At 35.7% G+C, this 16,079-nt stretch overlaps 1 long non-coding RNA gene across 1 annotated transcript in view; it reads right to left on the reverse strand.

Moving 5' to 3' along the window:
* Nucleotides 1–4,290: 4,290 nt before the first annotated feature.
* Nucleotides 4,291–16,079, reverse strand: part of LOC125112379 (uncharacterized) — a 97,696-nt gene continuing 85,907 nt past the window's right edge. Inside the window, exons 2-3 of the long non-coding RNA XR_007131136.1 lie at nucleotides 13,353–13,441; nucleotides 4,291–5,803 (exon numbers count right to left, since the gene is read on the reverse strand). This is a non-coding gene — a long non-coding RNA (uncharacterized LOC125112379). The remainder of the gene's footprint in view (nucleotides 5,804–13,352; nucleotides 13,442–16,079) is intronic.

The following is a 16,079-nucleotide window of genomic DNA, read 5'->3' on the forward strand; positions in this document are numbered from 1 at the left end:
AGGGTATTAGCATATTAGATGCTATATAACTTCTTGATTAACAACAAATGTTTCATTGTTTTGGCTTGAAATATTTATCTTATTTATGTGAAAAACCAATACCATTTGGAGATCCTGGGCTGATAATTCATTTGTGGCTGCTGAATCATCTAGAGTAATGAAGCCCTAATTGTTATGGCATGAGCTGATCTGTTTAACTTTGCCAACCTTGGAACAGTTAGGCATTATTAGTAATACCCACTGACTCACTGAGCTATAAAGTAGGATTGAGCATTATATTCTCAACAACCTTTAGGTATCCAAGAAGAAAACATGACTTATGAGTATCGTATCTTCTAGAAAAATTAATGAGTCAATGAAAAATAAAAATTCAAATGGCTTTTCAACTAAGTAAAGCAATGCTCTAAATGTGAATTCTAAATAACATGTATTAAGATTACATATTGAAGCATAAGTTTTCATAGGAAGACAATTGCTGTCAAAATTAAGACATTTTTTATCCAAATTAAGTAGCAGAAATAAGATACACTGTAGACTAGTCATGTCCACTGAAAAGTAGAATGGAACCATTGTCAGGAGATCAGAGCTCCCACCCAAAACAATTAGACGCAGTGATGTAGGTGATTTGAAAACATTTTACCTAACTTGACATTCATAGAACACGGCACCAGACAATGAAGGAAGAGACACACTTTTTGAGTCCACAGAGAATAAAGTAGGTTAAAAGCCATCAAAAAAACCTAAACAAATGGCACAACTTAATTCATTCAAATTATGTTTTTGGAACATATTGTAATTAATTAGTCCAATTTTTAAAAATAACTAGAATAGTTCCCAAATTATTGGAAATTAAGCCATTCATTTTAAAATAAAATGTAGGTCAAGAAATAAATTGCAGAGACAATCGGGAATTCTTTGGATCTAAATGCTAGTGAAGTGTAATATATCAAATCTGACCGAATCCAACAATACAGTAAAAGGATTGTACATCATTATCAAGTGGGATTTATCCCAGGGATGCAAGGGTTCTTCAATATCCACAAATCAATCAGTGTGATACACCACATTAACAAACTGAAGAATAAAAACTATATGATCCTCTCAAGAGACACAGAAAAAGTCTTTGACCAAATCCAACACCCATTTCTGATAAAAACCCTTCAGAAAGTGGGCAAAACGGGAACCTACTTCAACATAATAAAGGCCATATATGACACACCCACAGCGAACATCATTCTCAATGGTGAAAAGCTGGAAGAATTCCCGCTGAGATCAGGAACAAGACAAGGATGTCCACTCTCGCCACTATGCTTCAACATAGTTTTGGAAGCCCTCACCACAGCAAGCAGAGAAGTAAAAGAGATAAAAGGAATCCAAATTGGAAAGGAAGAAGTAAAACTATCACTATTTGCAGATGACATGTTACTATACCTAGAGAATCCTAAAGACTCTACCGGAAAACTGTTAGAGCTCATCCATGAATTTGGCAAAGTCGCAGCATACAAAATTAATACACAGAAATCGATGGCATTTCTGTATACTAATGATGAAACATCAGAAAAAGAAATTAGGGAGGCAATCTTGTGTACCATTGCATCCAAAAGAATAAAATACCTAGGAGTAAACCTACCTAAAGAGACAAAAGATCTGTACTCTGAAAACTCTAAGACACTGATGAAAGAAATCAAAGATGACACAAACAGATGGAAAGATATACCATACTCTAAGACACTGATGAAAGAAATCAAAGATGACACAAACAGATGGAAAGATATACCATACTCTTGGTTTAATATTATTAAAATGACTATACTACCTAAGGCAATCTACAGATTCAATGCAATCCCTATCAAATTACCAAGGACATTTTTCACAGAACTCGAACAAAATATTTTAAAGTTTGTTTGGAAGTACAAAAGACCCAGAAGAGCCAAGGACATCCTGAAAAAGAAAAATGGAGCTGGAGGAATCAGGCTCTGGGACTTCAGACTATACTACAAAGCAACAGTCATCAAAACCATATGGTCCTGGCACAAAGACAGAAATATAGATCAGTGGAACAGGATAGAAAGCCCAGAATTCAACCCACACACCTATGGCCAACTAATATATAGCAAAGGAGGCAAGAATATACAATGGAGAAAAGCAAGCTGGTTCAATAAGTGGTGCTGGGAAAACTGGACAGCCACATGGAAAAGAATGAAATTAGAACACTCCCTAACACCATACACAAAAGGAAACTCAAAATGGATTAAAGATCTAGATATAAGACCAGACACTATCAAACTCTTAGAGGAAAACATAGGCCAAACACTCTGACATAAATGACAGCAACGTCTTCTCAGATCTACCTCTTAGAGTACTGACAATAAAACAAAAATAAACAAATGGTACCTAATCAAACTTAAGAGTTAATACACAGCAAAGGAAACCCTAAACAACACAAAAAGACAACCCACAGAAGGGGAAAGAATCTTTGCAAATGAATCAACAGACAAGGGATTAATCTCCAAAATTTATAAACACCTTTTGCAGCTCCATAACAAAACAAACAAACAAACAAACAAACAAACAAAAAAACATCAAAAAATGGGCAGAAGATCTAAACATGTCTCCAAAGAAGACATGCAGATGGCCAAAAAACACATGAAAAGACTTTCAACATCACTCATTATTAGAGAGATGCAAATCAAAACCACGATGAGGTACCACCTTACACCAGCCAGAATGGCCATCATCAAAAAGGCTACAAACAATAAGTGCTGGAGAGGGTGTGCAGAAAAAGGAACCCTAGTACACTGTTGCTGGGATTGTAAATTGGTGCAACCACTGTGGAAAACAGTATGGAGATTCCTCAGAAAACTGAAAATAGAACTACCATTTGATCCAGTAATTCCACTCCTGGGCATCTACCCAGAGAAAACCACAACTCACAAAGACACATGTACTCTGATGTTCACTGCAGCACCATTTGCAATAGCCAAGATGTGGAAACAACCTACATGTCCATTGACAGAGGAGTGGATCAAGAAGAGGTGGTACATATACACAATGGAATATTACTCAGCCATTAAAAGGAATGAAATATCAGCATTTTTAGCAACATGGATGGACCTGAAATAATCGTGCTAAGTGATGTCAGTCATACAATGAGACACCAACATCAAATGCTTTCACTGACATGTGGAATCTGAAAAAAGGACAGACTGAACTTCTTTGCAGAACAGATACTGACTCACAGACCTTGAAAATCTTATGGTTTCCAAAGGAGACAGTTTCGGGGGTGGGGGGATGCGCTGGGGTTGTGGGATGGAAATCCTATGCAATTGGATTGTGATGATCATTGCATGACTATAAATGTAGTAAATTCATTGAGTAATAAAAAGAAAAAGAAAAAAATCTTAGATACATCTGACACGGTATTTAGAGTCTATTGCTTTAAAATGCATATATCAGAAAATAACAAAGATTGAAAATAAACTAAGTATCCATCTAGAGAAACTAGAAAATTCTGGTGCAAATTAATTCCAAGAAGGTAAAAAAATAATAAAGAATAAAAGATCAATTTGGTAATTTAGATGAAAAGTATATATTTCTTGAAAACTATGAAACTCAACACAAGAAACACTAAGTGTAGATGATTCCAGCAGTAAACATTTTCAAACATTTAAGGAAGAAACGGTGAATTTCAAAAAAGAAGGGAAACTTCTCCCTTATTTAATGAGACCAGCATAACTTTGATACAAAACCTGATAAGAGCATTACAAGAAAAAAATTATAGGCAAATCTTTCTCATCAGTATAGATGCAAAATCCTCATTAAGGTATTATGTCAATTTGATATACATATATACAAATATAAAGGATAATATACCACGATTAAGTGAGTTTTATTCTGTGAATGCAAAATTGGTTAGCATTTGGGGAAAAATGTAATTTGAGACATTAACCACAAAAAGAGAGGCAAATCATAAGAATGCAAAAATAGCATGTGCTAATATTGCACTCTTCACTAAAAACAAAACAAAAATACACACACTCTTAGCCAAAGTGGGATAGACAAGAATTTGCTTAATATAAACATATCTTCTTAAAAATGTAGCAAAGACCATACACAATAATGAATTATTAAGTGCTTTTTGCTGGAGATAGAAACAAAGATGACTGCTATTAACAGTTCTGGTCAACACTGTATGGCAATTCCTATCAAGTGCAATGAAGAAAGGGAAAAAGATAAGTTAGCTAAGAAGAATAGATCTTTATTCACAGGCAATTGTAGAGTACATGTGAGAAATCTGAAAGAATCAAGAGTTCAAAAATAAGCAAAAATCATTATGATGAAAAAAGTCAGGTTACCAAATACTCCTGGGTAGTGGTGGAAAGTAGTTTCTGGAAAAACCATAAAATAATGTCCCATTTCTTGATCTTAGTGCTGTCTATGCTGATGTGCTCATTTTTTGAAAATTTACTGAGCTCTATACAATGAGGTTTTGTATACTTTTCTTTGCTTATGTCAAACTACAAAAATGTACATTATATATCATAGGTAATACTTACTGAGGTACTGTGATAATCATATTTCAAGCATTAGGCAATTTAATTTTGAAAAAAATTAATAGGCAGATCTTGTTTTTAGCTTTGTTTTACAAATAAAGAAGTAAGTTAAAGGTTGATGAACTTAGCCAGGTATATAAGATTTAAGAATCCACAAGTATGAACCCAGATCTCTCTGATGACAGATGCATGTTTCTTTATCACTAAATTCAATGTTTTCAATGCTTCCTAGTTCAATGTTTTCTTTTGAATTCTCTCAACAGTTCTTGATGTTCAAGACAGTGGGCAGCAAATACAAGTTAAACTCTAATTTAAAATGATTGTGAATTCACAACAGCCATGACCTCAAATGATTACACGCCTGAAAAACCGATGCTTAGGGAGATAATGTTGAGTGCACACCACATTTTACTTACATTCACGCAAGATTGACTCAACCTGTCAAATGTTTAAGAAAATCAAAGCCAGACTTACGGTCCAAACATATATTAAATCACGTGCACAAATGATTCATAACAAAAGCCAATCCACCCGCCGTGGGCTGGCAGCCATGAACAAATCATGGTTACGCATAAATCTGGAGAACTACTCTTCTCATATATTGTTAATGATGAGATTACAAAGGCAGCAAGCACAGGAGATGAATGGGCGTTCATAACATATAAGACATATTCTCCAGTAAGACCGAAAGTAATTGAAAGAAATTAGGGTACTTTTTTCTATCCCATCTAGTTTTTTTCTCCTAGCAGAAGTTGATGTAAGAAGAGAAAATATTTGCTGGTCGGTATACAAGGCTGTGCAACCTTCCCACTTTTGTGCAGATGGGAGCGAGCTTAATCTGGTTCATGTGTTCTAAGCACATCTTAAAATAAAAACTGGAGGCTGATTTGCACCAAGAAAAGCTGTGTATAAAGCTGCAGAAGTAGGCAAGCAATTTACATTTCCAATATGTCACTGCAATTTTTTTAATTTCCAAAGGTAATAATGCTACCATTTTCACTTCATCATCTGATTCCTTTTGAAACCCACACTTACTTTTCAAATATTACATCTGACCTAATTATTTCAAGGATACTGAAGCTTCTTTTTAAAAAAATCAATTACAATACCTAGTATTTTTGTTTCCACTTACAAATTCATTATTTGAACTTGCTGTCAGAATCCATAGCAGTAGAGTTTCCAGCTATAATACATGTACAACATCTGCTATTTCCTCTTGCAAGGGAAGTCCTTGAAGTTCTTTGCAAACTCTGTTAAGAAAATATACAGTAACCATTTTAGCATTATCCTACATAGCTCAACAATGCTTATCTAACAATCCCCTTTAAATCTTTTTTGCATTTTAAAGTCATATGCTACTCTTAACATCATAATCAAAATTTTTTTTTTTTTTTTGCTATTTCTTTGGTCCGCTCCCGCAGAATATGGAAGTTCCCAGGCTAGGGGTTGAATCGGAGCTGTAGCCACCGGCCTACGCCAGAGCCACAGCAATGCGGGATCTGAGCCGCGTCTGTTACCTACACCACAGCTCATGGCAACACCGGATCGTTAACCCACTGAGCAAGGGCAGGGACCGAACCCGTAACCTCATGGTTCCTAGTCGGATTCGTTAACCACTGTGCCACGACGGGAACTCCATAATCAATTTTTATCCAGGGAAACCAGAACAAAAGCTAAGCACTAAATTTTAGTGAAGTGTTCTCTCAAAGGATTGGGTCCTTCACTTACTATTTTACAGCTAGTTAGCATGTTTTCCATGTTAGAAAAAAAATTAAAGGATATGCTGAAAATAATTTAATCTTTGTCATAGTCTATTATTTTAATCTCTGTTGAATCCAAGCTCCGTGAAGGTAGGTGTGATGTAGGTCTTATTCACAAATTTATTCTCAGATTCTATCTTGCACATTACCTATTGTATAGTAAGTGCTCAGTAAATACCATGGAAAGGATGAGTGACTTTGCCATACAAGGTTACATTTGAAACCTCGGAACAAAGAAACACAAGACTGTACTTGGGCCAAGGGTCCCAAGACCAAGTTTCAATGTTGTGCTAAGAGGACTCACAGGACTCAGCAAACAACTGTACTCACAGCTACAGTTTATTACAGCAAAAGTATACAGAGCACAATTCATGGGGTGAAGTCCTTGGGAAAGTACACAAGCTTTCAAGAGCCCCCTCCCAATGGAATCAGACTGACATGTTTAACTACCCAGCAGCTGTGACAGCATATATGAAACATTGTCTTCCAGGAAAGCTCATCAGATCCACAGTCCAGGGTTTTACTAAGGAAGGGCTGGTCCCCAAAGGCAACCACCTCCTAGCTCATACCAAAATTCCAGACTCCCTGAAGGAAAGGAGATATTCAGCATCAATCATATTGTTTGCATAAAGAGTCTGGACACAGTGACACATTGTAATGGTGGGAACCCTTTCAAAACCCCAGTTCCCAGATGCTAGCCAAGGGCTAACATCACAAGCAACCCTTGAATGGTGGGCTCTAGGCTGCTGTGTTACTTTTCCCACAAAAGGCTAATTTCAACTCATTGTGCAAAACAGTGCTGCTCAGCTTTTCTATGTGATATCTTTCTTCCATTTTAATAGAACCCTGTGGTAAATTCCATTTATCCAATATCATTGACTTTCCACTAAGTAGCATAACCCATAATAGGCACCTTCTTCAGTGGAAGTTGTGATGAGACCCATATTAGCTAGCCCAAAACAAATCTAAAAAGTCAACTTCCCTATTGGACTTCTGTACTATTGTAATTTTGATGGGTTCCAGGAAGGGTCATTTTTCTAATTTTGACTCATTTGAAAAGGCAGATACATCATCTTATTAGCATTTTGTTCCTTAAATCACTTAGGCTTTCTTCAAGTTATCAGTGCCACAAATATTTGTTGAATGAATGAATTTATGAACACACATATTTACATATGTTCTTTGAAAGATAAATGTTGCTATTGGCTGAAATTTTCATACTCAAAATTCCTTTAAAAAGCTTGCTTTGATGCCTCCTAGGTAATTTGTTCTTTATTACCTCCTAGGTGATAAAGCCACTGTCTTCAGTAGTGTAGGTGGGGTGGAGGATTAGGGAGCAGGACACTCCCCCCAGAGATCCTCCCTTCTGGCCTATTTTCAAGTACAGTTGGGCACCGAAGCTAAGTGAAGCCCAAGGATGCTCCCAGGTAGCAAACAAATTGTTGTTGTTGTTTTTCTTAATGAGTTAATACAAGTAACTCTTGGCTTCAAATGGAAAATGAATGTATTTAAGAAGGGAGTGTGAATTGGGAATTATTGTATACTGATGTGAAGAGAGGATAATTATGGTAAGCTGCCTTAAAGACACCCATATTTCATTTTCCACAGACATGCCTTTGCCAGATAACTATGTAGGTGTTCCCCACAAAAGGATGAATAGATTTTTCAACCCCTTGAATCTGGATTTGTTCATACAACTTGCTTTGATGAACACTTTGTCATCAGTCATGATGTAAGCAGAAGCTTGAAAATTATATGTGAGACTGAGTTTATGCTCTTGTGCTTCTATCACTGCCAAGAGAAGGGTGTGCCAGGGCAGACCCACTGCTCCCAGGGCAAGGGTAAGAGGCATGGAACAGAGATGACTGTCTCCATCCAAGACCAGTCTGGAGCAGGTGATCCCCTGCCATTTCCCCCATTTATAAGTGAACCAAGCTAAGGTTAGCACTGACAGAGGAGAAATCAATGTTTCTTTCTGTATGACACCTGAGTGTTAATAAAAAGTCATGTAAATATCATGGAGGCAAATTATAGGATATATGTTGCCAAGTCACCATGAGGAGATTTTGTAATGATACTAAGGACTTATAGGTGACCAGAGGCAGATGCCAAGCAGTTCCTGAAAATGGTATTTACAGTTTCAAAGAATTTGTTTTGGATCAATTCAAACCAAAACATCAGAAACAGATGCAATGGGTCACTTTAAGATAGGGCTTGAGTCATTCTAAGTCAAGCATTAAAAGTTAATTTGATGTCATTTTATATTCATAGTCTACAAAAATCTAGGCCCCTGGTTATACACTACTCTTTAAATTTTTATTTAAACTTTGAACCATTTCCATTGTAAAATACAATCACATGGTAGAGTGAACAGAAACAGAAAGACTTGTAAACAGTTCTCAAACTATTCTTGAATTGCCCTTGAGTTTCACCAATAGGGGGACAAAGAGCAGAAAAAGAAACAAAAGTCAAACACAAGAATCCATACCTCATCTCATTTCATGTATCTACAATCAAGGGGGATATAAAGGCAGGACATAGGGAAAAGGAAGTAAGAGCTGTCCTATTCTGTCTATGGGTTTTCAGATTCCCAAAGGGCTTGACCTACCAGTTCACGAGGATATGGAACCTGCTGCAAGAGGCATTTTCTTACAGACACTAAAGTCCTTTAGGACCAGGTCTGATCTGATTAGATGAATTAGGATTAGTACTATCTACTATAACAAATTAATCCCAAAATGCCAATGGCTTAAAACAGTGAATGTTGATTTACTGTTTAATAGTCCAATGTGGGGAGTTCTTGTCCTTGTCATTATCAAAGGACCCCGTCCTTGTCCAGCTTGTGATTCTACCCTTGCCTAGGGCCTTGGGAGTCTTCTGCAGCCAGCCAACATACAGGAAAGAAACAATGGAAAAAAAGCAGACTTTCTCCTTTAGAGAACAAGTCACACTTTCCCTGATTTTTCATTGACAAGAACTAGTCACGTGGACACAGAGAGGAGGGAAAAGGAGGCTAAGAAGTGTAGTTCTGGGCTACACAGTAGCCTAGCAAAAACATCATGCAATGCAAGTGGGAACACTAGTTTTAATTTTTAAGTAGTTACATAGCCATCCATGCCTTGTTGATAAAACTATGCTTTGCCCAGACAAACAAGCAAAGGCCTTCAACTTAGCAAGTTCTTGGTACATGTTGGTAAAATAATTGAACGAATGAACTATTAGACTCATGTACACATTATCTTTGTGTTGATGTAGCTATTTTTAGTACCTTTATTAGCTTTCACTGAGTAATTGCTCCAGGCCCAGGGACAAGGTCATTAATTCACTATTTGAGGTAAGTATTAGCAGAATCTCTGTTTTGCTAGGTGTTGAAATCAGAATTCTAGTCTAAGTTTGACTCTACAACTGAAGATTTTAAGGCATTTAATGAGTCTTAGCTCAATAACATGCAGATTTTTAATGTCACATTGTCCATGTGCAGACATCTCTTTGCTAGTTATTGCAAGATCTTGAAGGAGACAATCTTCATCTTTAATGATTTTTTCCCTTACCATCTAATTGCTCAGAGCTAGCATAAATTTAATCTTTTAACAATCTATACTGAAACAGAAAGATAAAAAGTTGAATCATTTGTTCCATGTTGCAAATTCAGCCTATTTTAGTGTATCTGAAGTAAATAGAACAATGTATGTCTGTGTTGGTTTAATAGTATTTGCTTAGTGTCTGTGTGTATATATGTGCATAGTGTTTATATATACACACACAAACACACACACACACATATATACAAAACCATAAGTAAAAAGTAAATACTGATAAACCAAATCAGATTCTCAGATTCTCATTCTTTCTCCTGCCCTATACTCTGGTCTCAAATTAAGATTTTAAAAAAATGAATGGAAAATATAAATATAAAATATAAATTGAGATAAAATTCCTGTCCCTTTTTTTGTTTGTTTGTTTGTTTTGGAAGAAGCAGATTCAAGTGTTCTGGAGCTACATGCTGAAAATGAACCATTAATACAGAGCACACTTAATTATGACCTGAACATATACCTTAAACATCAAAACCATAGGCACAGATTACATCCATCACCAATAAATTATGTGCTTACTGCTCAGCTCCAGCAGTTAGGAGAGCAAACAGTGAAAGTTTTGAGACACATAATGTCTCTATATAATTACTTTGATAAAAAAGTAGTACTAAATTATTTTTATTGAATTAAAAGTATTATTTCAAGCATCTAAAGGTTTTTTATGTTGAAATTAGGGAATAGATTTTCCTACATTTTACCAAATGCTGGATAAATTGTGGAGGCCTTAAATTGTGGCTAGAGAAATCCAGGGTAAATAATGAAACAGTCATGAAAACACACTATTAAATTCCGTGTGGTCACATTTGAGCAGATGTACTCCTTTACCTAACTTATTCCAAAGTCCTTGGGTGGGCAATTTACCAACATTCAGTTTTCCAAATATAATTACATGAATAATTTCATTTTTTAAAACAGGCAAGGGCTCATATAAAAATTGTATACAAATAGAATCCATGATTGATGTTCTTTGTATCCACGACTAACTAATATTAGCTACACATCAGGCAAACCTACAAAACTACAATGGCTCCTAGATCCCTTTGTCTCTGACATAAAGCCTAGAGAGGGTTGCGTGGCCTTCTTCCACCTTGCACCTATGCTTTCTATAGCTTCTAAAGCTACAAAGCAAGGAAGAAGAGTGGTAGGCAGGAGGAACATCCCTTTAACTGTCTTGACCCTTAATTGACAGTTTCTTCTGATCATAGTCCATTGGCAAGAACTAGTCATGTGACTTCAACCTAACTACAAAGAAGACTGGAAAACGTAGGGAAACACAGGACTATTTGTTGAGCACTGTTTCTTCATTCACAGCAAAAACAGGCATCCAACTTTCCCAAGAGCTAAGCCAGAGATTTTTCTATGGATCTTAATGCCCCAGCAAACTGTACTCATTGATCTATATTTAGCTGTCTTCATCACAGCTATGAATTAAAAGGGATTTCTGATAGAATTGTGGTGGCAGACATTATCATAACATTCTCAGTCTTGCAACTCTGAGCCTAAATTTCTTGATGTTGACTTGAAATTTTTATTTTATAAGCCACAAATGATGCACAGCAGAAACTAGGTTACTTGAAACTTGATGATTTAGTAGGCATGCATAGAAGTAGGCATATATAGCAGTAGAAGAATGTAAGATTAATAGATTCTTTCTCAGAAAGATATTTTTTTTCTCATTGGATACAAATTCTGATTCTCAGATTCTTTAACAAAAAACAAAGTAACTTTGTACCAAAACTTTCTATATGTATACACTGCAGTGTTTCTGGTTTTTTTTTTTTTTTAATACTAACTGAAAACTCAACACAGAGTAAAAATGATAACATAGCCAGGTATTTTTCTTTGCTTTGATAACATGGATCATGCAGAAAGAAAGCATTATAATAAAATAAGGTAACTTTTTTTACAGCTTTAAAAGTTAAAATTAATGACATGCAGGGTAAAATGGTATTGGTATCTTGTCTTGTTCCTAAGAAAATTGTGATGGTACTATATTTCATAATAATTTGAATTTATTTATAACTGATATACCAAGTATTTTATAAGAAAATTATTATTTTAAGAAAGCAAACACATTTTCTCAAACTCTACTCACATTGATAACTAAAGAAATGCCTAAGTAAGTTTTGGAACTCTTCCAAATGTCCTTATATGTTAACTCCTTTTCATTTCGATGAAATACAGCCTATTACTCATATATTAGTGGACAAGAGAATTATTTTAACTTAGTCCTCAATCATGAGCTCTGTAGAAAATATTGCAACCATTCACCTATACCAGAGTATTGCAAGCATTCCTTATTGTGAAATAGTTTTATCAGTAATTTCATTAGAATGATATTACATTGTGTCTTATTTAGTGCTTTTTTTCCTGGACGTTGAAATACCAGATAATATCATTAACAGAGAATGACCTCAAAAATAATTCCATTTATACATTATTTGAAGTCTGTATTTATGCCTAAAAGGGGGTTTTATCTGGTTTGAGCAAGCTAGAAAATGAGCAGAATCCCAGTGTTGAGAAATGAGAAGAAAGAAAGACCATTTGAAGCAGTCCATGGCAAGTGGCATTCAGCATGGAAAATCCTCCCTTCTTTGAAGTCCTAAATATTAGTAGGTAAATTTTAGTATTCATTGACCGCAAAAAAAAAATGTACAATGGTGAGTTTTTTGAATATGAAAAAATTATAAAAGAAAGTTGCTAGTAAAGCTGAACTACACATAACATTTACTTGGACAAATTGAACAATTAAAAGCATGAGAAAGTAGTTCTCACTGTGGCACAATGGGATCTACAGCATTTCTGATTCGATCCCTGACCTGGCACAGTAGGTTGAGGATCTGGCATTGCCGCAGCTGCGTAAGTTGCAACTGTAGCTTGGATCTGAACCCTGGCCCCTGGCCTGGGAACTCCATGCTGTGGGATGGCCAGAAGAAAAAAAAAAAAAAAAAGCACATAAGCAAGTAAAAGAGAAAAAACTTTTAGTTAGAATTGGCAGTCCTACTGCCACTCTTCCCACTCAGTAAACTCCACTTTAAAATTATCATAAAACTGAAGAAATAAAGATGCTTGTTCCTTAGAATCAGTTCTCAATGGCTTCTGGGACTGTGAGCATCTTCTCCCTCTAGCCATGACTCTAGTGAAGAAGGTTTAGTATTAGTGTATAATATAACACTTCTCCTAAATACCCACCAACATCATCTATTTCTCAACCAGCAAAACAGAGCTACAGGAAAAAAATCACCCTGTTGGACCTACTGAAGAATAATATGCCTGGACACTGCACTTTATGGGCAATCTAATGGATTTTCTAATGGATTTTGAAAGGTCATTTTAACAATGCATTCTTTTCATGTTACCATCTAATTTAAGTATTTGAGCACTTGAAAAGTTTTATTTAAGAGAGCAGGTACTTATCATAACAGGATCCATATCATTATTACCTTCTGGGGGCAGAAGTTTTTGGAGACACCTTGTGGACATTCTGATGGTTTCTCCAGAAAGTGATGACCAGTAGGGTGAAAAGAGGGATCTAGAGGTTAACACCAAAAAGGTCAAAATTAACTGACTGAGCATGCTTAATACCCATAGTGGCTGAGATTCAGCCACCTTCCTAGCAAAGCAAGTCAATAACCAGCTTACAAGACAGTTCACCTCTACATGGATGGGGGTACATATACCAAAACCAACCTGAGTCTCTGATTCAATGTTTAACAAATAGCATACAAACTACTCACCACCAGTGTGGAAGCCTTGGAGTAAGTAAGGCAGGCATGGGAGTTTAAACCCCTTCCCTGACACTACCTGAAAGTTAAGATTGGCAAAGCTTTTCTGAAAAGGGACAGAAATATTTGGGGTTCTGTGGGGCAGATAGTTTCTGTTGTAACTCCTCAACTCTGCTGTAGCCCAAAAGCAGCCATAAACAAGGCATAAATGGGTGTGTGTCTGGTTGTACTCCAGTAAAGCTGTATTACAAAACTAGGCAGCAGGCCAGATTTGGCCTGAGGGCTGCAGCTTTCCAACCCATGGTAAAGGCAGGGTTTGGAAGGCATCTTCCACAGCTTTGGAAGGCTATACAACACCGTCCTGCCTCTGGGGAAAAGAAACTAGATGTCTGAAAGACAAGAAACAGAGATTTACTTTGCATCATGTTATTTTTTATAATCTTGAGTTCTGTACAACATACCCCATTTAAACAATAAATGAATTTACCTTTGGATAGAATCATTATTCCCATGTAGCAATCAACTTTCCAAGACACCCACTTTATCTTCTGTGGAAAGAGGATGTATTATTGTCTGTTTCTTCTACAGGGCCAGTGAGGAAATTAAATCAAGCACCGGATGTAAATGTGCTTTATATGAACTTCAAGCACCACCGAAATGTAGAGTGCTATTTTCTTTCCTCTATAACTGGGGCTTTAGGGAAGGCAGTATAGTTTAGAAGCCAAGATCCCAAGTATCAGAGCCAAACTGGTGAAGACTAATCAGAGTATTTTCAGTTACTTTTCCTCTCCCCATATGTGTGCTCAAATAGAAGCCAATGCCAAAACAGTACTAGGCTCCAAATAATTTAGATAGCTAATATGGTATATTCAAACTAGTACATAGAAATAAAAGCTCTGACTGGGACTCATACTTTTAATAATTCATAGTTACTGTTTTCTTAAATCTATATAATTTACTAGAAAAAAATGAAACAGGAACATAACTTCCTTTTTTTTTTTTCACTTTCCCATAAATTCTGGAGTCAATCAACTGTGGACCCTGTCTTGTTGACATTTACAGTCTCTGTAAATGCTGTATGATAGGAATTGATTGGGATCAGAAAAATGAACTTGGACACAATAAAATCCTCAAACACTAAGTAAGATTTAATTAGATCATGTAAACATAGTATGATAAAGCCAGGAAATAGAAAATTGTATTTTAAAATCACCTTCAACAATAAATCTTAAAAATAAAAAAAACTTCAGGTGAAGCAAGCATAATAAACAACCTCTTTTCATTAAATATGGATTTACTTATATTTATTTGGGGGGCAAACATAAAAGATTTTTGGATTATCTCCTCTCTAGCAATTGTTTAAAATTGCTTAAGAAATAGATGGAAACATTTTAAGAGACAAGAAGAAAGAAAATGAATCAATGTAATGAAATAAAGCACTCACTATTTATAAAAAATAATAGCTGGGTCACTATGCTGTACAACGGAAATGGACACAACACTGTAAATCAACTATACTTTAATAAAATTATATTTAAAATAATAAAATAAAATTAAAAATAATAGTATAACATTTTGACAATGTGAAATCTGAACACTGATTAGTAATAGGTAAAATATAGCCTTATAATTGCATTTGAACCATTTAGAAAGTTTGAAAAATTCTTCACTTCTTAAAAGATACTTTAGTTACAGAATCCACTAAGTAATGAAAGGTAGAGATGAAATGTGGAATCTTTGGGGTATTTTTTCCAGCAATGAATCCAATATTGAAGTGGAAGTTACCACATATGTCATTGAATCTTAGACCCTGAGGTAAGGTAGCTCAGAGCAAAAATAGAGGTATGCATAATTCTGAACTCAAGAAGTAATAAACTGGATGGGAAAATGGATTTTGAGTAGCAAATTCTCTAGGCAGCCAAAGATGAAAGACTTTCCTGTTTACAAACAAAGGCACCAGAGCAAAGAACTGCTTCACCGATGAGAGAGCTAATTAAATCTTTGAGAAATTGTTCCAAGGCATGGAAGATAGAGAATATCAAAGGGACTAGTTTAAGAAGAACATCCTAAGGATGAAAGAAATAAACCAAAATGAAAACTTCCTGGGGGAAAAAAGTGGAAAACAAATAGCCATCAATGTAGGCCACATCCTTACTGAGGTAGGTAGTGGTAGAAGTTGTGAATAAAACTGGACATTTCTGCTAATAATTACCAATACCAGAAACCATACATTTACAAAATTTATCTCATGAGGGGCAGAGTCGGCTGAAGTGGTCTCACTAGTTCCATTGGAAGAAAAATTATATCTAGTGCCCAAAGGTAGAATTGCAAGGCATGAAGCGTATGCAAATTAGGGTTTCTTAATAAGAGATTTTTTTAATTACTAATAAACACTTACTATGCTTATTTTTTAGTGACAAAACAAGCCACACTGGACAGTTCTCC

This window comes from Phacochoerus africanus, chromosome 1 (assembly GCF_016906955.1).
Source record: "Phacochoerus africanus isolate WHEZ1 chromosome 1, ROS_Pafr_v1, whole genome shotgun sequence".
NCBI classification, from domain to species: domain Eukaryota; kingdom Metazoa; phylum Chordata; class Mammalia; order Artiodactyla; family Suidae; genus Phacochoerus; species Phacochoerus africanus.